General features: G+C 35.9%; 1 protein-coding gene and 1 pseudogene across 2 annotated transcripts in view; both read right to left on the bottom strand.

The window, feature by feature from the left end:
* Positions 1 to 21253, bottom strand: part of HPSE2 (heparanase 2 (inactive)) — a 634074-nt gene that overhangs the window by 256840 nt on the left and 355981 nt on the right. The window lies entirely within an intron of this gene.
* Positions 13827 to 14604, bottom strand: LOC121484517 (annotated as a pseudogene).

The following is a 21253-nucleotide window of genomic DNA, read 5'->3' as shown; positions in this document are numbered from 1 at the left end:
CTATAGTTTATTAGAATATTACATATATTTGAATGTAGAGCATTCAGTAGATGTTCAACGAATGTAATCTTCCTTGGAATATCTGCTGTCAGGTTCCATCCAAGCAAGCAGATACTTAAATATGACTTTCTACTCTCTCCACCAGAGGGTGCCAGTGCCTCTATGTCTCCTAGACAAGTTCCCTGGCATCTTATATGAACAGAATTCTAAGCAAACTTATCTGACTGGAAGATGAAGATGAGGATCTGGGGCTTGAGATGAAAAAGAGAATAGGCTTGGGAGTCATCTATATAATACTGGTAGTTGATGCTGCAAAAGTTCTTGAGGCTTCTGAAGAAAACAATGATTGAGGATGAAACCTTAAGAAATATCTATGTATGAATATCAGGAAAAAGGGCAGAGAAGGAGAACACAAAAATGTTATCTTAAGGAATCCTAAAGAAGATAGTTTCAAGGATGTGCTAGTCAATGACAGTACATGTTAGTGAGAAATTGAGAAGCAAATGGACTGAGAAAAAAATGTCATTACAAATAATCAAACAGTGAGGTTAGAAACTAAATTGAGATTAGGGTATAGACTTAAAGAATGAGTGGTAAAGAGTAAGGAATAGACTCTGGTACATTCAACTTATTTGTTGAAGTTCTGTGGCAGTAACAGGAAGAAAAAAAAAAACAAAAAAGTTACTAGAGAAGCACCAAAGATAGGTTTAAGAAAAATCAAGATCCAACACCTTGTTTTGTCAAAAAGCCATTTCTTCAATAAGGCTAATCTTAACTTATACTATAAACACATAAAATCAATGAATTCACATTAATATATGAATGATGGTTATTTTCCGTAGTTTCCTCAATATTTGGCACTTTTAAAACAAAGTAAATAAAAACAAAGTAGACAAATAATAATAAACCAACAGACAAAAAAAGTAGGGCTTTTATTAATCTAAGGAACTGGTAGCTAAAATTGCTAATAGAATTCATTCATTTGATAAATATTGCCCGAGCACCAACTATAGGCCAGGTAATATCATATACTTAAAAATTATAGTGATGAATCAAACAGAAAACAGGCCCTAGCCCCATGGAGTTTACACTTAGAGTGGTTGTCCTGGGGTTCAGTAGTGGAGGTAAACCAGGGTAGGGGATTGTAGAACCAATGGAAGAGGTATGCTATTTTTAAAAAGCCTCACTGATAAGGTAACATTTAAGCAAAGACCCTATAGAAGTAAGAGAGTAAATCAAGTAGACTTAAAGGCAAAGGCTCGAGACAGGCATGAGACTGATGAATGTGAAGAACAGCAAAGAAGCCAGTGTGGCTACTCCAGAACGAATGGAAGGGAAAGCAGCAGGAGATGAGGTCAGAGCAGTAGAAAGGCCAGACTGTGTAGGGCCTTAAAGACCACTGTAAGGACTTTGCTTTTTACCCTGAATGACAGGAAAACCCCGGATGGTTTTGAATATGACCCAATTCACATTTTAAAAGTATCAGTCTGGCTATTGAGCTAAAAAGAGACTAGAGGGGGAGGAGATGGAAAAAGTGAAAGCACAGAAAGTAGTTAGGAGTTTATGGTAATAATTCAGGCAAGGGATAACAGTGGCTTGGACTAGAGTGGTAGCAGCAGAATGTTTGAAATGGCTGAATTCCTGGGATATTTTAAAGGTAGAGTTGATAATATTTGCTGGAGGATTAGATGTGGAGTATGCAGAAAAAAAGAGGTCAAGGAAAACTCCAAAGTATTTGGCTTGAGTAACAGACAGATAATCTCAGCAATGAAGAAGGAAGTGTGGAAGATTAGGAGAAGAAAAGAGAGGAAAAGTTAGTAGCTTCCATTACAGCAAAAGCCAGCTATGTTGTTATTGTTCAACTTTGCCCCCACCCTCTAAAGTTATACTGGACCATTTACCAAAAAGAAGGTACCATGTCTGCCTTTTTAGCATCATTTTCAGTGTCTGATACACAATAAGTCTTAATAAATATCTAACTCATGCAGGTGTTATTTAGACCCATTCAATGCCACTTATAATCTGGCTGTACCATAAACACCCAATCTCAGTAATCATTATTCACTGTAGGAAATTCACTCTAGATTACATCTGTTACTCCATGCTTTTAAATGCACTCACATAATATACTCATTGCTTTAAGTGTTCAATTTGGAGTGAATAATATCGGGGAGGTATAGGAGACTATCCACTAGAGGCTGGAAGAACAGAGAAATTTCTAACAGAAGCCAGAAAGAAATGTGAGAGTGAAAGCAAAGTGAGGTGAACTCTACCAATTCTGTCTCTTGTAATTCAGAGAGAAACCATCAGTTAATGGGGAACCATTTGAATTAGTGAGTACAACCAATAAAAAGGGGAGCATTTTAATTGTAGTTATTAAGAGAGAACAGTTTGAAAATTGCCTGGGAGGAAAACACAGCCATTTCACAAAGAGTGAAGATATCCTTTTAAGCTAAGAGCTAATTTTAATACGAAGAGAAATATCTCCAGTTTTGTCAGGGCAATGAAATCTTAACAAGGTTATAAAGAAATCAGCTTAAAAGTCTATAATTTGACTGAAGCTATTGAAGGAGAATGAGATTTGGGAAATGTCTGTGAATAAAAATTACAACACTCTCCAAGACTGTAGGACAGAGACTAATTATTGTATTAATCAATTTAACTAGATTTAAAGGGAAAACTAAATGCCAGTGAGTATAATGGGTCTTCTGGATCCTATCAGAAGTCCATATAAATCATGATAGGGGAAGTATAAAAGAGACATTGACATTATTAAAGAGGCTAGGATTGTTTTTAAGAAATGTGCCCTTAAGTAAATGATTTTAGAATATGAAAATAAAATTTCTAGAAGATAGTTGGAAATACCTAACAAAATTTAAGTGTGCATTCCCTTAGATCAAGCAAATCCACCACTAGACATTTTTCCTATATATACATATACTTTCATAATTTCCCCAAGATATACAAAGATTATCATTGCACCTCTCTTTTTAATAGCCAGTAGCTGAAAATAATCCAAATGCCTATGTAATGGGGACTGTTGAATAAATTATAAATAATCTATGTTACAGAAAGAGATTCCATATAAGGAAAAGAAGGCATGAATAAACCATGTGGAGTTAGATTGGAATTGGTGCTATCAATATAATTTATGGTTTTTAATATATGTACATATGGATAGAAACAGAAATAGAGATGTATATACAGGTGAGATATCTAGATCTATTTATATCTATATCTATGTTTATAATTTCCTCTCCACTGAGCAAACCTGAAAGCAATGACATTACAGAATCAATGAGCACTCTTAGGACCCAGATCTTTGTTTCTAAATACCAGTCTCTCATAAAAGGAACCAGGATCCTTAAACAAATGGTTGATGCCAGAGCTAGGTAAGAGAAGATATAAGTTTAGAATATTTTGTGGTACCAGAAATTAAGAGAGTGATAAAAAAAAAAGTGAAGGCATGTCACGAGGACATAGGAGCTAACCTGAATAAGCTCCCCGATGGCTAAAGCTAAAAGAATTTGAACAACGAAATGAATAATGATGACATTTGATTATAACCCTCAGAATAAAAATAAAGACCCCAGAGTCATCTTGTATAAATAATGACTAAACAAATAAAAGAGAGAGGAAGAACAGCTCTTCTTCACAGAATACCAATTAATAAATGTAGAAGAATGGACATAGAAAACTGCCATTAGGCAAAACCTCATAGTAATTGCTACAGTCAAGGACCATTGATGGATGCTAAAATTAGTATGTTAGAGAACGATGACAAAAAAAGATTTGGATTGTCTCAAAGTATCTCCCTCAAGATAAAAAGATAGAAATAGTAACTCTATACAGGGTAACCTGACAGACACTATCTTAATTAACCTTGTGATCAAAATTAATCTTAGTAGGGATGCCTGGGTAGCTCAGTGGTTGATGTCTGCCTTTGGCTCAGGGCATGATCCCGGTCCAGGGATGGAGTCCCGCATTTTGCTCCCTTTTAAGAGCCTGCTTCTCCCCCTGTCTATGTCTAAGTTTCTCTCTGTGTCTCTCAGGAATAAATAAATTAAATCTTTAAAAAAAATTAACCTTAGGAAATATATTGACAAAAGGAACCCTGATATGAAGCCCTGACACAGGTAGAACATCACTTTAGCAGTAGTTAGATAGATCTTAAAAAATGTAAAAGCTGAGTTCAATCATTAGGAAACATCAGACAAAACCAATTTAAGGGACATTCTACAAAATATATGGCCTGGACTCTTCAAAAGTGAAAGAAAACAAAAGACTAAAGAATGATCACAGATTGAAAGAGAAATGACAACTAAATGCAATGTAGTGTCCTAGACAGAATTCTAGAACAGAAAAAGGACAATGGTGGGAAAATTGGCCAAACCTGAAAAAGGCCTATAGGTTAGTTAACAGTATTATATCAATGTTAAATTTCCTTATTTCTATAATTGTACTAGTTATATCAAATGTTAATATTAGGGGAAGTTGGATAAAGAATGTAGGAGATCTGTATGAACTACACATGAATTGTGATTTCACAAAATTTGATGAATGCTTTTATAAGACTAAAAATAATTTAATATAAAACGTGAAAAAAACGAGATCTGTATAGATTTATATGAAAAAAATCAAGATTTATTACCATTTTTAAAAAATGAAAAAGAAAAAAGCAATGACCAGAATGGTATAATATGATCTCTTCTAAGTGATATATTCATGTACACATATACACAGAGCTATATACAATCATATATGTATATACAAAATGGGTATATAAACAACCATTTTTTGCAAGGAAATAAAATGTTAAAACATAATTTGGGGCAGCCCAGGTGGCTCAGTGGTATAGCGCCGCCTTCAGCCCAGGGCATGATCCTGGAGACCCCGGATCGAGTCCCACGTTGGGCTGCATGTGGAGGGAGCCTGCATTCCATCAAGCCTGCATCTCCCTCTACCTGTGTTTCTGCTTCTCTCTCTCTCTCTCTCTCTCTCTCTGTGTTCTCATGAATAAATAAATAAAATATTAAAAAAACCTCATAATTTGGGAGGACAGGAAGTGAAGGTAAGAAAAGCAAGTGACAGTTTTATTTTTCAGTTTCAACAATTCTGAATTATTTATTTATTTATTTATTTATTTATTTATTTATTTATTATTTATTGGAGTTCAATTTGCCAACATAGCATGACACCCAGTGCTCATCCCATCAAGTGCCCCCCTCAGTGCCCGTCACCCAGTCACCCCCATCCCCCGCCCACCTCCCTTTCCACCACCCCTTGTTCGTTTCCCAGAGGAAAAAAAATGAGTGGGAAATATCAGAAAGGGAGACAGAACAAGTCTGAATTTCTACCAAAAAAAGGATTATAGGCAAGAAATTATGGTCCTTTTCTCAGTTTCTTTTCTATATCTCTCTATATTAAAATAAAGGAATAAAAAGTGAAAATATTTAATCTATAATATTTATCATATAATTTAAGGGTTTGCTTTTGTGAAAAAAATAATTAAGTCTTCAGTGCTATTGCTTAAATATTCTAAATAAACTATGTTCTTTTGTATATAATCCCCAGTATTCTATGATTCTGATTCACATGAGTTCTGAAATGAAAAGATTTCCCACTCACTACAGCAAACAATACAACCTAGTACTTTGTTGTAGTGAAACAAAGAACATGTAGATTATTCTTTTATATAATGAAAGTTTAGCAAAGAATCACATCACTTTTTCTGTGGAGGACCACATAGTAAATATTTTATGTTTTGTGGGCCACATATCATCTCTGTCACATATTCTTCTTTTTTTCTAAATAGCTATTTAAAAATATAAAAACCATTCTTAGCTTATACTGGGTTCCCAACCTGAGGGATATGGACAACTTACTGCAGAATTCCAGACATTATTCTACCTCTAGGCTGAATAAATAACATATGTCAAACACTTATGTAATGATATTTCTTGAATAGCTATAGATACTTCTAGGATTAACACAAAAATTATTTTATTTTATTTATTTTTTAATAAATTTATTTTTTATTGGTGTTAAATTTGTCAACATACAGAATAACACCCAGTGCTCATCCCGTCAAGTGCCCACCTCAGTGCCCGCCATCCAGTCACCCCCAGCCCCCACCCACCTCCCCTTCCACCACCCCTAGTTGGTTTCCCAGAGTTAGGAGTCTTTCATATTCTGTCTCCCTTTCTGATATTTCCCACTCATTTTTTCTCCTTTCCCCTTTATTCCCTTTCACTATATTTTATATTCCCCAAATGAATGAGACCACATAATGTTTGTCCTCCGATTGACTTATTTCACTCAGCATAATACCCTCCAGTTCCATCCACGTCGAAGCAAATGGTGGGTATCTGTCGTTTCTAATGGCTGAGTAATATCCCATTGTATACATATCCCACATCTTCTTTATCCATTCACCTTTCGATGGACACCGAGGCTCCTTCCACAGTTTGGCTATTGTGGACATTGCTGCTATAAACATCAGGGTGCAGGTGTCCCGGCGTTTCATTGCATCTGTATCTTTAGGGTAAATCCCCAGCAGTGCAATTGCTGGGTCATAGGGCAGATCTATTTTTAACTCTTTGAGGAACCTCCACACAGCTTTCCAGAGTGGCTGCACCAGTTCACATTCCCACCAACAGTGCAAGAGGGTTCCCTTTTCTCCACATCCTCTCCAACATTTGTGGTTTCCTGCCTTGCTAATTTTCCCTGTTCTCACTGGTGTGAGGTGGTATCTCATTGTGGTTTTGATTTGTATTTCCCTGATGGCAAGTGATGCAGAGCATTTTCTCATGTGCTTGTTGGCCATGTCTATGTCTTCCTCTGTGAGATTTCTGTTCATGTCTTTTGCCCATTTCATGATTGGATTGTTTGTTTCTTTGCTGTTGAGTTTAATAAGTTCTTTATAGATCTTGGAAACTAGCCCTTTATCTGATACGTCATTTGCAAATATCTTCTCCCATTCTGTAGGTTGTCTTTTAGTTTTGTTGACTGTATCCTTTGCTGTGCAAAAGCTTCTTATCTTGATGAAGTCCCAATAGTTCATTTTTGCTTTTGTTTCTCTTTCCTTCGTGGATGTATCTTGCAAGAAGTTACTGTGGTCGAGTTCAAAAAGGGTGTTGCCTGTGTTCTCCTCTAGGATTTTGATGGAATCTTGTCTCACCTTTAGATCTTTCATCCATTTTGAGTTAATCTTTGTGTATGGTGCAAGAGAGTGGTCCAGTTTCATTCTTCTGCATGTGGATGTCCAATTTTCCCAGCACCATTTATTGAAGAGACTGTCTTTTTTCCAGTGGATAGCCTTTCCTCCTTTGTCGAATATTAGTTCACCATAAAGTTGAGGGTCCACTTCTGGATTTTCTATTCTGTTCCATTGATCTATGTGTCTGTTTTTGTGCCAGTACCACACTGTCTTGATGACCACAGCTTTGTAGTACAACCTGAAATCTGGCATTGTGATGCCCCCAGCTATGGTTTTCTTTTTTAAAATTCCCCTGGCTATTCGGGGTCTTTTCTGATTCCACACAAATCTTAAAATAATTTGTTCCAACTCTCTGAAGAAAGTCCATGGTATTTTGATAGGGGTTGCATTAAAATTATTTTAAAAAGCATTACTGGATTCACATAAACTTCCCATTCTCATTAATTTTCTTAATCAGTGAATAGCAAAAGTGTAACTGGTCTTATGTGGACAGTTCATTAGATGTCTTCATATTAAAAAGGACTCCTCACACAAGGACTCAGAAAATGTAACTTCCACACACTTCCTTAGAGGAATTACTTAAGGGTGCAATTCAGTCAAACAAGAAAAGAAGCCATGAGATTCAGAGGCAGTAGATAAATTCAGAGTGTAATAATGAAAAGCCCAAGAATGACACTTACACAGAAGACTTAGAAGGGGATGAGTTTACATTGAATGAGAGGAATAGAAAAAATGTGTAGATGTGACAAAGACACATTTTGTAAGGGAAAAGGGGCAATTTAAAAACTGGGAACAAAAAAGCTGAATAAGAAACTTATGTCCAAATATGAAATAATCTAAAATGTGATATGATCTTAAAGGAGTTAAAGGAGTACAAAGGAAAGAAAGATTGTTTGACCTTGATTATAGGGAAGTTCTTTGAGTGGCTCAGGAATTGTGACATTAGAATATCAAAGTAGAAAATGTCAATCTAGTATAGAACTTGTCCCAGCAATAAAAGACTTTTATGCAATAATTCCGTAGACCGTCTTTATTGCTTTTCAATATTTGAATACTTTTGATAGCATAACTAAATAAATAAAAGGATGTATGAGCATATTATTTGATCACAGAGAGATTAAATATTGGAAGATATTGGAAGATTAAAAAATAGTAGAAAATCCCACAATACCATAAGGTAATTCTTTGAAAAACTAGTAAAATAGTAAAAAAGGTAAAATCTCTAGCAAGTTTGATGAGAGAGAAGGAAGAGAAAGAAAAAATGAAGAAAAGGCATATAACAATAATTTTAGCAAAGAAAAAGGAAATAGTGTTAAAGTATTTTTACATGATAATAATACATATAAAAAGCATTATGCCACTAAAATTGAGATGGAAAATCTTACACATCAGCAATAACCAATTAGAAAAATACAAAACATAAAAAAATACCATTCATGATAACATATTATGGATATATTATAATATATATAGAGAGATCTGTAAAATAACAAGGCATATGCCCAAGAAAAATGTATATTACACTTATGGAGAAAATTACAAAACCTTATTGTTATGAAAAGGTTTGAGTAATAGAAAATTATGCCTTATTTGGGGATAAGAAGTGTTGATATTTCTTAAAATGCCAATTCTCCCTATATTAACATATGAGTATAATGTAAATCCAATAAAAGCTCCATCAGAGATTATCATGGAATTTGACAAAGTGATCTTAAAATTAATATTGAAGAGTAAAAAGCAAAGCACCTCATAGGAGGAGATCCCTCCTGATGTTAGCTAATGATTGCTACCCATTTTATTCTATGCTGACATTTGCCAATTCTGGAGTAGGATGATGAATGAAAGTTCTAACATATGTGTAATTGAGTCCTAGATGAGTGGAGAAAGAGAATGGGGTAAATAATATTTGAAGAAACAATAGCCAATAATTTTCCAAAATATAAATAATAAATCAATTCAGAGATTTAAGAAGCTCAGTAATCTCTGAGTAGGAAAAATACAAAGGGAATCTAGAAAAATCATGGCCACATTGTGAAAACTCAAAGCCAAGAGAATATCTTAAAAGCAATCACAGTGAAGGAAAGGCATATTAGTTTTACCATATCAACAATAAAACTGACAGCTCACTTTTCAATAGAAACTCTGCAAGTTAATGGAAAATGAAACTTCTCAGAGTGCAAACTTTCAGCATAGAATCATTTACCCAAAAGAAAATATCCTCCAAAAATGAAAACAGGACTTCTAATACTCCATCGGTGTCAACCAAGATGGAATAAGCCAATTACAGCATATCACTCACACTGATAATAACTAAAATCTCTGGACAGAAGAAGACAACCACCTAAGTACTCTGAAAAGTAAACATTAGCAAGCAGACTGTAAACTAAACTCAAAATATGGGCAATGGTCTGTAATGGGCAAGTTTCACGATCTTATTTTCTTTCTTTAACTACTACCTTTGGCTGAGGGAAGGCCCAAATGGCAGAACTGTGCTATGGGTGTTGAAAACAAAAATTCTCAGAAACAAAATATTACCGCTAGCCATGAAACCAGGAAAAGAGGCTCCTGCATGCTAGACAGTGTGTAGAGAAATACCTTCTTTCAGCCTTTTCCTTCTTTCTCTTTTCTCTCTCATCCCTACCAGTAGGTCTGGCCAGTTGGGAATTTTATGGCTGTAACATTGATGGCACAGGCACCTACAGCTCTGAGAAAAGATTCATATTTCTGGGCAAAAATTTTTTTAAATGGGCTCCCACTGCCCAAATAATGAGGTATTACTTGGTACGTCTTTCACCTTCTTCTCTCTCATCACTTTGCCTCTCAGGTGACCCTAGTCTCAAAGAATTGCATGAATATATGGGGGAATAAAACCTGAAAATTAATTATAGAAACATCTGGAAAATGCCTCTAAATATTTGGAAATTATACCTCACTGTAAATAATTTTTCGGTAAAACAAGAAGTCAAGGAGAAAATAATAAATATATTGAGCAGAGTAAAAATGAAAATAGAATATATCAAAATTTGTGGGATACAAACAAAATACTGTTTAGAGAGAAATTGTTAGTTTTAATTCTTTCACATAAAAGAAAGATTTTATATCATTATTCTAAGCTACAAAAAGAAAATCAAAACCCAAAGCTAAGAGTAAGAGAAAAATAATAAAGAATAACATATAGAATAATACCCAGTGCTCATCCTATCAAGTGCCCCCCTCAGTGCCTGTCACCCAGTCACCCCTGCCCACCTCCCCTTCCACCACCCCTAGTTCGTTTCCCAGAGTTAGGAGTCTCCCATGTTCTTTCTCCCTTTCTGATATTTCCCACTCATTTTTCTCCTTTCCCCTTTATTCCCTTTCACTATTTTTTATATTCCCCAAATGAATGAGACCATATAATGTTTGTCCTTCTCCGATTGACTTATTTCACTCAGCATAATACCCTCCAGTTCCATCTGAGGGGGCACTTGATGGGATGAGCACTGGGTGTTATTCTATATGTTGGCAAATTGAACACCAATAAAAAATAAATTTATAAAAATTAAAAAGATTCAAAATAAACACCTAGAATAAAGTACCCAGATTATTTTTTAAAAAGAATAAAAATCAGTAAAATTGAATAAAATCAAACCAAAAGTTAGTTCTTTGAAAAAAAAATCAATAAAATTGACAAAACTCACAAACAGACCAAGAAACTATGGGGAAAGACACAAATTACCAGTATTAAGAGTAAAAGAGAGGAATTAATATAAACCAATATAAACATTAAAAGGAGAATAAAATATTATGAACAACTTTGTGTCCATAAATTTAAGAATTTACATAAAGTAGAACTATGCTTTGAAAGACAGAAATTACCAAAATTCTATCAGATAAAGTAGATTATAGGAATAGGCATACATCTAAAGAAATTGAATTCATAGTTCAAGACTTTCCAAAAAATAAAACAGGCCCAAAAAATTCTCACCAGTGAAGCCAATTCTGTATCAATGAACACTAAGGAAAAAATAATACCATCTCAACACTATATCTACGGGAAAATAGAAGAGAACAGTTCTCAACTCATTTTAGTAGACGAGCATTACCCTGATGCCAAAATGAAACAGCCATTACAAGAAATTTAAAAAAATGCTAATGTCCCTTAAGAAATATCCTTAAACTGCCCAAGAAAATATTAACAAATTTAATCCCGAAATATAAATTATAATAGAATAACATGATCAAGTAAAGTTTATCCCAGTAATGGAAACCTGATTCAACATTCAAAATTCAATCAATGTAATTCACCAAATCAACAAACTAAAGAAGAAAAATTACATTCATTTCAATAGATACAGATAAAGCTTTTAATGAATTCAACCTCCATTTATGATAAAAACTCTTAGAAAACTATGAAGAGAAGAACGTTTCTTTACTTGATAAAGGGTATCTACAAAAAATTTCCAACTCTTGGAAGGGGCTGAAGCTTTTTACTATTCAACTTTTCACTGTGGAATATCATATTAACTATAGGCTTTTTCCTAGTCAGAGTAATTAGGCAAGAAAAAAAGCATCTAAATTAGAAAGTAAAATTGTCTGTGTTTGCAGATGGCATGATCTTAAATGTAGAAATCCTAAATTCTCCACACACAAAAAGTTACAACTAATAAAAAATTTAGTAAAGTCTCAGAATGCAAAATCAACACACAAAACTCAATTATATATCTGTACATTTACAACTTACTCAAAACAGAAATTAAGAAAACAATTCCATTTACATTAGCATGAAAAACAATAAGATACTTAGGAATAAATTTAACCAGGTAAAAGACTTGTGCACTGAAAACTGCAAAACAAGGATGATATAAATGTTAAAAGATACAAATAAATAGGACATTCTGTGTTCTTGGGCCAGAAGAATTAATATTGTTAAAATGTTCATACTCCCCCAAATAATCTATAGATTCAATGCAATCTCTATCCGAATTCCAGTGGAATTTTTTTACAGAAATATAAAAACAATCCTAAAGTACATTTGAAAGCACAAAAGACTTCAAATAGTCAAAGCAGTTCTGGCAAAGAATAAAGCTAGAAGTATCACACTTTCCTTTTATTTATTTATTTTTATGATAGTCACAGAGAGAGAGAGAGAGACAGGCAGAGGGAGAAGCAGGCTCCATGCACCGGGAGCCCGACGTGGGATTCGATTCCGGGTCTCCAGGATCGCGCCCTGGGCCAAAGGCAGGCGCTAAACCACTGCACCACCCAGAGATCCCAGTATCACACTTTCTGATTTCAAAACACATTACAAAGCTATAGTAAAACACTATGTACTGGTATAAAAGCAGACAGACCAGTAGAACAGAATAGACAACCCAGAAACAGGGCCATAAACATACAGTCAACTGATCTTCAACTAGGGTGCCAAGAGTGGTGCCTGGTGACTCAGTCAGTTGTGTCTGCCTTCTGCTAAGGTCATGATCTCAGGGTCCTGGGACAGAGCCCTCTCCCTCTGTCCATTTATGCTCTCTCTCTAAAAAAATAAAATCTTTTTTTTTAAAAAAAGTTGCCAAGAATATACAATGGGGAAAAGATAATCTATTCAATAAATTGTGTTGGGAAAATTGGATATCCATATACAAAAGAATGAAACTGGACCTTTATCTCACACTTTATACAAAACTCAAATAAAAATGAATTAAATACTTAAATGAAAAACCTGAAACCATAAAACTCTCAGAAAAAAGCATAGGAAAAATGTTTCTAGATATTGGACTGGGCAATGATTTCCTGGAAATGTCAAAAGCAAAACTAGACATCTCAAACTAAAAAGCTTCCACATAGCAAAGGAAACAATTTACAAAATGAAAAGACAACCTGCAATGGAAAAAATATTTTCAGATCATATATCTTATAAGAAGTTAATATCCAAAATATATAAGGCAGTCTTACAACTCAATAGGAAAAAAACCCCACAAGTAAGTCAATTTAAAAATGGGCAAAGGATGACCTGAATACACATTTCTCCAAAGAAAACAAACAAATGGCCAACCGGTATATGAAAAGGTGTGCAACATCGCTAGTCATCAGGGAAATGCAAATGAAAACCACAATGAGCTATCACCTCACACCTGTTAGGATAACTATTATTCAAAAAACAAAGGAGAAATGTTGGTGAAGATGTGAAGAAAAGGGAACCCTTGTGACTGTTGGTGGGAATGTAAATCAGTGTAGCCACGACAGAAAACAATATGGAGGTTCCTTTAAAATTAAAAATAGAATTATCATTTGATTTAATAATCTCACTTTTGAATATATAGCCAAAGGAATTGAAATCTTTGTCTTAAAGAGATATTTGTACTCCCACCTTTATTGCAGCATTTTGCATAATAGCCTAGATCTGTAATAAAAAAACTAAAAATCCATCAACAGCTAAAAATGGACAAAGTATATGTGGTATATAAATATAATGGAATATTATTCAGCCTTTAAAAAGAAGAAAATTCTGCCATTGTAAGGCTGAATAATATTCCACTGTATGTATAGAGCACATTTTCTTTTTTTATCATTCAGGAAGCATTTTATCATTGCTCCAAGTTTAGGAATTTTCACTGACAGAAAATCAGCACTTTCAGAAAATCTCCCACAAAGCCCTGATCAGCTTCTGAATCTGGGTTTTCATAATATCAGTATATTTTTCTCCAATATGGACAATCCTTGCCACTATGCTTGATAGCTCCTCAGGACTGTTTTTATTTCAGAAAGAGTGGCTTCATCTAAAGGAGATAGAGGGGGCACCTGGGTGGCTCAGTGGTTGAGTGTCTGCCTTTGGCTCAGGTCATGATCCCGGGGTCCTGGGATCAAGTCCTGTATCAGGCTTCCTGCAGGGAGCCTGCTTCTCCCTCTGCCTATGTCTCTGCCTCTCTCTGTGTGTCTTTCATGAATAAATAAATAAAATCTTAAAAAAAATAAAGATGATACAGTGGTAACTGTGCAAGGGACTTCTCCATGGTGCATGATCATCATGGTTGAAAGGCAGAAATGACTCCAGGGATATTGTTCAAGCAACAATTTTCAGCAAGCAAACTGATCAGGCTGGACATGAGGGGAGAGAACCTCTATTGCTGTCATGTCATTTAGTCTTTTCACTTTCACTGTTTGCTTACACAGGGATTCATAATGGAAGCAGCCATTTTGGGTTCCTTCAATATTTGTGCTACTCTCAGCAATTCCTTTTCTACTTGTTCCAGTTTATTCTGTTTAGATGCAGCAGAAAGAGCTGTGGCATAGCAACTTTAAATACCGTATACCTGAAGAAGTGGTCCCATGTGCTTGGCAAACACCCTGACCACACATGTACTAAGGAAACACACCTGCTGGGAGAGCCCAGAAACTACTGGAGTGGCCATCTTCCCTGGGTAGCTGTAGGTCCATATACATTTTCTTTAGCCCATTAACCATTGATGGATATTTAGGTTGCTAGAATAGATGAATCTGGAGGACATTATGCTAAATGAAATAGACCAGGAACAGAAAGACAAATATTACATTATCTCATTTGCAATCTAAAATAGTTGAACAGAAACAGAGAGGTATAATGATGGTTGCCAGAGGCTTTAAGGGGAGATAAGTAGGGAAGTGTTGGTCAAAGAGTACAAAGTTTCAGTTATGCAAAATAAATAAATTTTGGAGATCTACTGTATGACATAGAGCCACATATTATCAACACTGTATCCTTAAAATTTTGCTAAGAGGGGGGATCTTAGGTTAAGTGCTCTTACCACTGAAAGACAAATAAACAACCCCTCCCCCCCAAAAAAAACAAGGGGGTGGAGAAAACTTTTTGAGATAATTAATAAATGAGATCATGGCATTGATAGTGATGATGGTTTCATGGGTATCTAATCTCTAAATACATCTAGTTGTATACACTAAGTATCTACAGCTTTTTGTCATTCTACCTCAACATGAGTGGCTTAATAAAATCCCCTGCAAATGTTATACTTATTGGTGAAAGACTGAATGCTATGTTGTTTGCAGTAATAATAAGAAACAACTTAAATGTCCATCAATGAGAACTGATAAGTAATTTAAAGATAATGAACTAGAGCTATATGTATTAGAAGAGATCTCAAAAACTAAGCAGAATAAAAATAGTTGCAGAATGATATATGTTGTCAAAATATACAAATAATATATATTCATTTTAGAAGTACATTGTATGTATATATACAGCATATTGTATATATACATCTGTGTGTATTATGTATATAGTATAAATAAAATAAAAGTGAGGACAAATGTAAGTAAAAAATTCACTGCTTGATGGTTACCTATGTGTTGAGATGGAGGGCAGTGGGGTTGGAAAGGAACACTCAGGTGGTTTTAACTATATCTGAGATGTTGTCTTAAAAAAAAGATCTGAGGTAAATATATCTATATGTAAAGATTTCTTAGCCTTAATAAAGTTAATTATTGGTGAGTAGATGGTATTTATTTCATTATTCTCTATACACCTTTTATTTAGTTTGTTTTTTCCTAATAAAATTACTAAAAATGGGCACCTGGGTGGCTTAGCGGCTGAGTGTCTCCCTTTGGCTCAGGTCATGATCCCAGGGTTTTGGGATTGAGTCCCACATCGGGATCCCTGCAGGGAGCCTGCTTCTCCCTCTGCCTATGTCTCTGCCTCTCTGTGTGAGAGGCTAAAATCTTTTTAAAAATGCTAAAAATAAAAAAGTTTTAACATGGTTATTTTAATGAAAAAGGTAACTTCTGGAGAGGGGCTAAGATAGGTAGTGGCAGAAAGGAGAAGGAGACTATTGCTTTTCATCATAACCAATTCTGCAGCATTTGATTTGTAACCTTGTTGATTAACAACTACAATTAAAAGATTTTTATTTGCTTTAATGAAAATGGTCTTTTATGAAACTGGAAAAGTTTGAGGACCACTTCACAGATTCTAAACATTTTGATGCCTCAATCTTACTTGTCTTTGTGTTCTTGAGTCTAGCTGCAGTGCCCAACACACAGAGTATAGTAAGTACATATTGATTGATTGTTGTATTTCATTTCCTAAAGATTATAGTCCACCCTGGTCTCTGTGTTCTAATCACTGGTCACAAATTTACTCCTTAGATATATCATTTAACTCTATGGTACTTCAGATTCCTTATTTTTCAGGTGTCAATAATAAAACCTGTTTTGCAACGTTATTTTAAATGTCAAGCAAGAAAATGGATATCAATTTTCTTGAATAGTATAAAGCATATTTGAGTTGAAGAAATATAGCAGATCACTGAAAGGCTGGGAAGAATTCTCAAGGGCTCATAGTTAACATCCATAGTCCAAACTCTTCTAGAACATGTTAGTTACTAAAAAAAAATAAAAAATAAAAAAATAAAAAAATAAAAAAAAATCTTACTTCTGTATATGTGTCTTGAAGCCTCTAACTATGATTTGTTGTCTGGTGGGATAGAGGTAGCAGTTGTGATATGTGGGTTAGCAACATTATGAAAATTGGCTTCTTTAGTCATGAAAAATATTTTCTTAGGAAGAAATTTCTTAAGATGCCATGATGACACATTAGCCAGTTTTTTTGGCAAAGGTCCCATTAAGCCAGTGATAAATCTTACTATATGGCAGTAAAAAGTACACTTCTTACTTGACTTAAAACCATTTTGGCTCTAGGGCAGACCCAGCTTTCCCATGAGGGAGAGGTGGGGATGCTAAATAATTCAGAGAAGAGAAATGATTATACAAAGATATGGGGCATCTCTCCAAAGACTATGATTCTAATGGGGAACTATAAAGAGCTGGTCCAGGGAAGGAGGGAGAGGGTTAAGGAAAAAGGTCACCAAGTACTTGTTGGCACTGATTTAGTCATTTGGGTATTGAATGTAATCAATGATGAGACATGGTCCTTGCTTTCAAGGAATTTATAGGCTGTGATATAGTGACTTGGATACAACCAGCAGATTATCAACATGGAATAGAATAATGAGGCAAAAACACATGCACTAGTCATGTTGGTCACATACAAAAGCCACACTTTTAGATTGTATTATTTTTCTTATGGATGTGAAGATGGAATGTTGTTGCTAAGCTTGAAGAGTCTTTGTCCAGAAACAGCATGGACAGACAAGTCCCTTTGCCAAAGCCACTAAAATAGTGACAGTGCACACTTGGTTGTTTCTATCTCAAGTGCCCAGGAGAAGCCCAAGCGGCCTCTCTACAGGATATTCTCAGTTTATAGTTTATTGTGTTCCAAAGACTCATTTAGCAGTTGGCTGTGGGAAATTTGGCACATATTTTCACATAGAAACAAAACCACAAATGGGGGTCATTTTTTAGACTGGCCCAAGAAAGTTTGTACAAATCCACTATAAATAAAAAATTGTAATACTAATAGCATGGTAGAGTCTGACTCCTATGTGTACTATCTGTATGTGTGTGTTTGTGTATTTCAAATTTGAATTGGAGATGCCAAGGTCCCCTTTCTTTTGATACAGCCCCTCACACTTTCATCTACTAGTACTGAACATGAAGATTTGCTGATCTTAAGCAATGACTGAGTGTGTATGTGTGTGCCATGAAATATACCACTCAGAACTCCTGCTACAGGGAGTGTAACTGATGATCTGCTCTAGCCGCTGCCCCTCTGCATCCACAACTGTGTTCATGATGAACTTCTATCTCCCTCGAGCTGTTTTTCCCAGTCAGTGACTAAAAATGGTGGGCAAAGTTACTAAGGCATGCCCATTCCAGCAAGTTGCAAGACTTCTACAAATTTGGCTTGAGGACTTCCCATCAGCCTGACAGAACCTTTTCTGGAACTGTGCTATAGTCTAAGATTCCTTCTACTCTATTTTTCCTTTTTTTCTCCACAGATGTTCAACTGGTCTGAAGGCTTTCTTCCCCTTTGACAGTTCCCCTGCCCCTAATCTCTGACATAGACTAATCCTATCTTTGTGTCTGCTTCTTGACATAAACTACTACAAATAATAATGAGAATGGTCTAAGTACGATAGGAATTTGGGACTGGCTTACTCACCATCTTGTGGGAAAAAAATACCATCTTGAGTGCGGAACATGGGTGCTAAAGATTTCACTGGTAGTAACATGACACAAGAGTCAGGTATATAGAGATGCAGCTGCAAAAGAAATGGGTTAGAGGAAGATGTCTACAAGTACAGCAGAGTTGCAGATTACTGCTATATTGCATTCAGGCTCTGAAGAAAAATAATGAGAAATTGAGAGCCATTAACAAATAACTAATGGCTAAGTGTGAGAGCCAGAGGACTTCACTGGTTGTTTATAGGGCACCCTTATATTCTGTGGTAGAAGAGCAGACAGCTAAGTAGAAAACTGAAGATCTAAGAGTTACACAGCTTCAGAGACATTTGAATGCTTAATCAAGACATGTCTATTATCATAATATCAGGGCTCTGTGTGGAAAAACCCAGTACCTTGAAGTATGGGTTAGGGACATCTGGATTGATGTCCCAGATGTTGGAGCTGAAGATGCCCTAGAGCTTACAAGGTGGCCCACTCTTCCCAAGTAAGAGGTTGCACCCATCCTGTGTTACAAGACACTGCAGAAGCCTCTCCCTGCAAGACAGCAATTTTCCTCCTCAGAAGCTGCCCCATCTCCTCTTCTAGCTGCCAGGCTCATTACTAGAACTAAAGCCCAGCATTACCAGTTAAGAAAAGGAAGAGACTATACAGTCAAGTGTCTGGGAGAATTAGCTAGCATGTATCAACAGAAGCCAGGGATATACTCCTGAAGATGTTGAATCAAGAGGGCCAGGACAAGATTGGATAATCAAGGATTCATTGACTTGGGGATGTTTTCTTAGGACATGGGATTTAACATCTGACAAGGATCCCAGGGGATGGGGCAAACTCACTGCTAAGCTGACATTTAGTGCAGAAATGCCTGAGTTGCCCTTGCAGATGGTAGAGAGAGGAACAAGAGACTGAGAGAAGTGGACATGGTAGAATGGATATACTAATAAGGCCAGAAGACCCACCAGAGGAGTAGGCCCCATGGGAGAAGCCAAATGACACCATTCCACAAAGATCATAAGAAATGTGCTGGTGAGAGGGGCACAGCATCACTAATAAGGTTCAGTGGTGGCTCTTAGCCACAGGTCAGGTTTGGGCTTGTCAATAACCATAAAGATGGGATGATGGGGGCCAAAGAAATAGAGCCCAGGTGGTGGTATTTAACTATAAGAAGCCAAAAGGTTACAATTACGATAATGGCCAGCAAAGTGAGAGGGGCAGCCAAGAGGGCCAAACCAGCAGGGAATTGTGAAGGTAGTTAATAAAGCATGACATCCCTAGAGGCAAAAAGATGGGCAGCCAACAAGAGTGCTATTTAATATCTACAACCACAGAAATGGATGGGCAGGAAGTTGAGGATGTTTGCCCCAATAAAAAGGTCCTAATCTCTTACTAGTTCTTGATCCTGAGTCAATTTTAGGTCCAGAACCCACTGACTAAAGACATGGCCAGATATTTAGGGGGAATACTGTAGCATCATATAATGATTCTCCTTCTCCCATAAAAGTACTAGAGCCATTTAGTCAGATAATTTACACTGAAAAAAAGAAAGAACTCAGACATTTTGAGGAATATTTAGTATAGGGGCTGAGTGGACAGTGATACCTGGAGACTCAAAGTGTCAATAGGGCCCCTATTACTGATTGATTGATTTGGTTTACTCCAAGAACGAGTATGGAAAATAAGGAAAAACGTCCATTCCTTGGACATGGCTACAGAAGGTAGTCTTCCATGTATAAATTCTAGAGGCAAAAACATCATTAACAAAAAGTGTTGAGTATGAGAATTACTGCTGGGAGGTTGGAATACTGAGTAGAAATTTATTAGATACCAGAGATTTCTAGGGAAAATGAAAACTGCAAGGACAGTCCTTCCATTAGGCCTCAGTAACCTAATGAGAACAGCAAAGAATTATGACTGATTAAGGAAAATCTATTTCCTCTTCTTGTAAAGGCCATTAGCTTCTACTTTGCTGCTCCCTATTTAAAAGCTTACTTTTAGGGATCCCTGGGTGGCGCAGTGGTTTGGCGCCTGCCTTTGGCCCAGGACGCGATCCTGGAGACCCGGGATCGAATCCCACATCGGGCTCCCGGTGCATGGAGCCTGCTTCTCCCTCTGCCTGTGTCTCTGCCTCTCTGTCTCTCTCTGTGTGACTATCATGAATAAATAAATAAAATCTTAAAAAAAAATAAAATAAAATAAAAGCTTACTTTTGGTGGCCTGTTCCTGAGATTCTAGCCAAAGGTATGTGAACCTTCACCCAGAGTCAAGGCTATTCTGCATGTAAGAAGTATTATAATAAATCAATAGACACAGCAAGAATCTATTCCTTTACAGCTTAACTACTTTTCTAGCATAATATTATTTCCTTATATTTTCTTGGATTTTTTAAAAAATTAGACTCTAGGCTTTTAGTATTCTGCAACTCAGAACCTGTGGGTTCATTTAGATACCAGAACTACCGATGCATCCCCCAGAACTCCATTAATAAAGAATAAGAGACCCACTTCTTAGATTAGCTCTCTTTCTCTAGTCCATAAGAGTAGAAAAGACTTACTCTGGCACAATATTCACAGACAATTATACTAATTACACTGGTCCTGACACTTTTAGGATATACAGTAACAACCTCCCTTGTAATTTGTAATCCCCTGCTCTAAATTCCAATTTGTTTATGGAAATTTCAGATCAAATAATCCTCATAAGACTTAACACCTCCTCTGGAAAAAGATATTTTGGCAATATGTATCAAAAGCTTTAAAAATGCATATACCCTTTAACCAAAAAACTCCACTTCTAAATATTTTCTCTGTGGAATTTACAGAACTGAATTCCAAGTACATAAGAATGTTCATTACAATAAAAAAAAAAGAATGTTCATCACAGCTTTGTCTAATGGTAGGGAAAGAGAGAGTAAAAGACTGGCTAAATTTCTAAGAATAGGGGAAATGGAAAATAAATCCATAGGATGGATTCAATAAATGCACTACAGAG

Source organism: Vulpes lagopus, chromosome 2, assembly GCF_018345385.1.
Source record: "Vulpes lagopus strain Blue_001 chromosome 2, ASM1834538v1, whole genome shotgun sequence".
Lineage (NCBI taxonomy): Eukaryota > Metazoa > Chordata > Mammalia > Carnivora > Canidae > Vulpes > Vulpes lagopus.
Note: the sequence above shows the minus strand (reverse complement) of the source record. Positions and strands in the feature narration are given on the sequence as shown.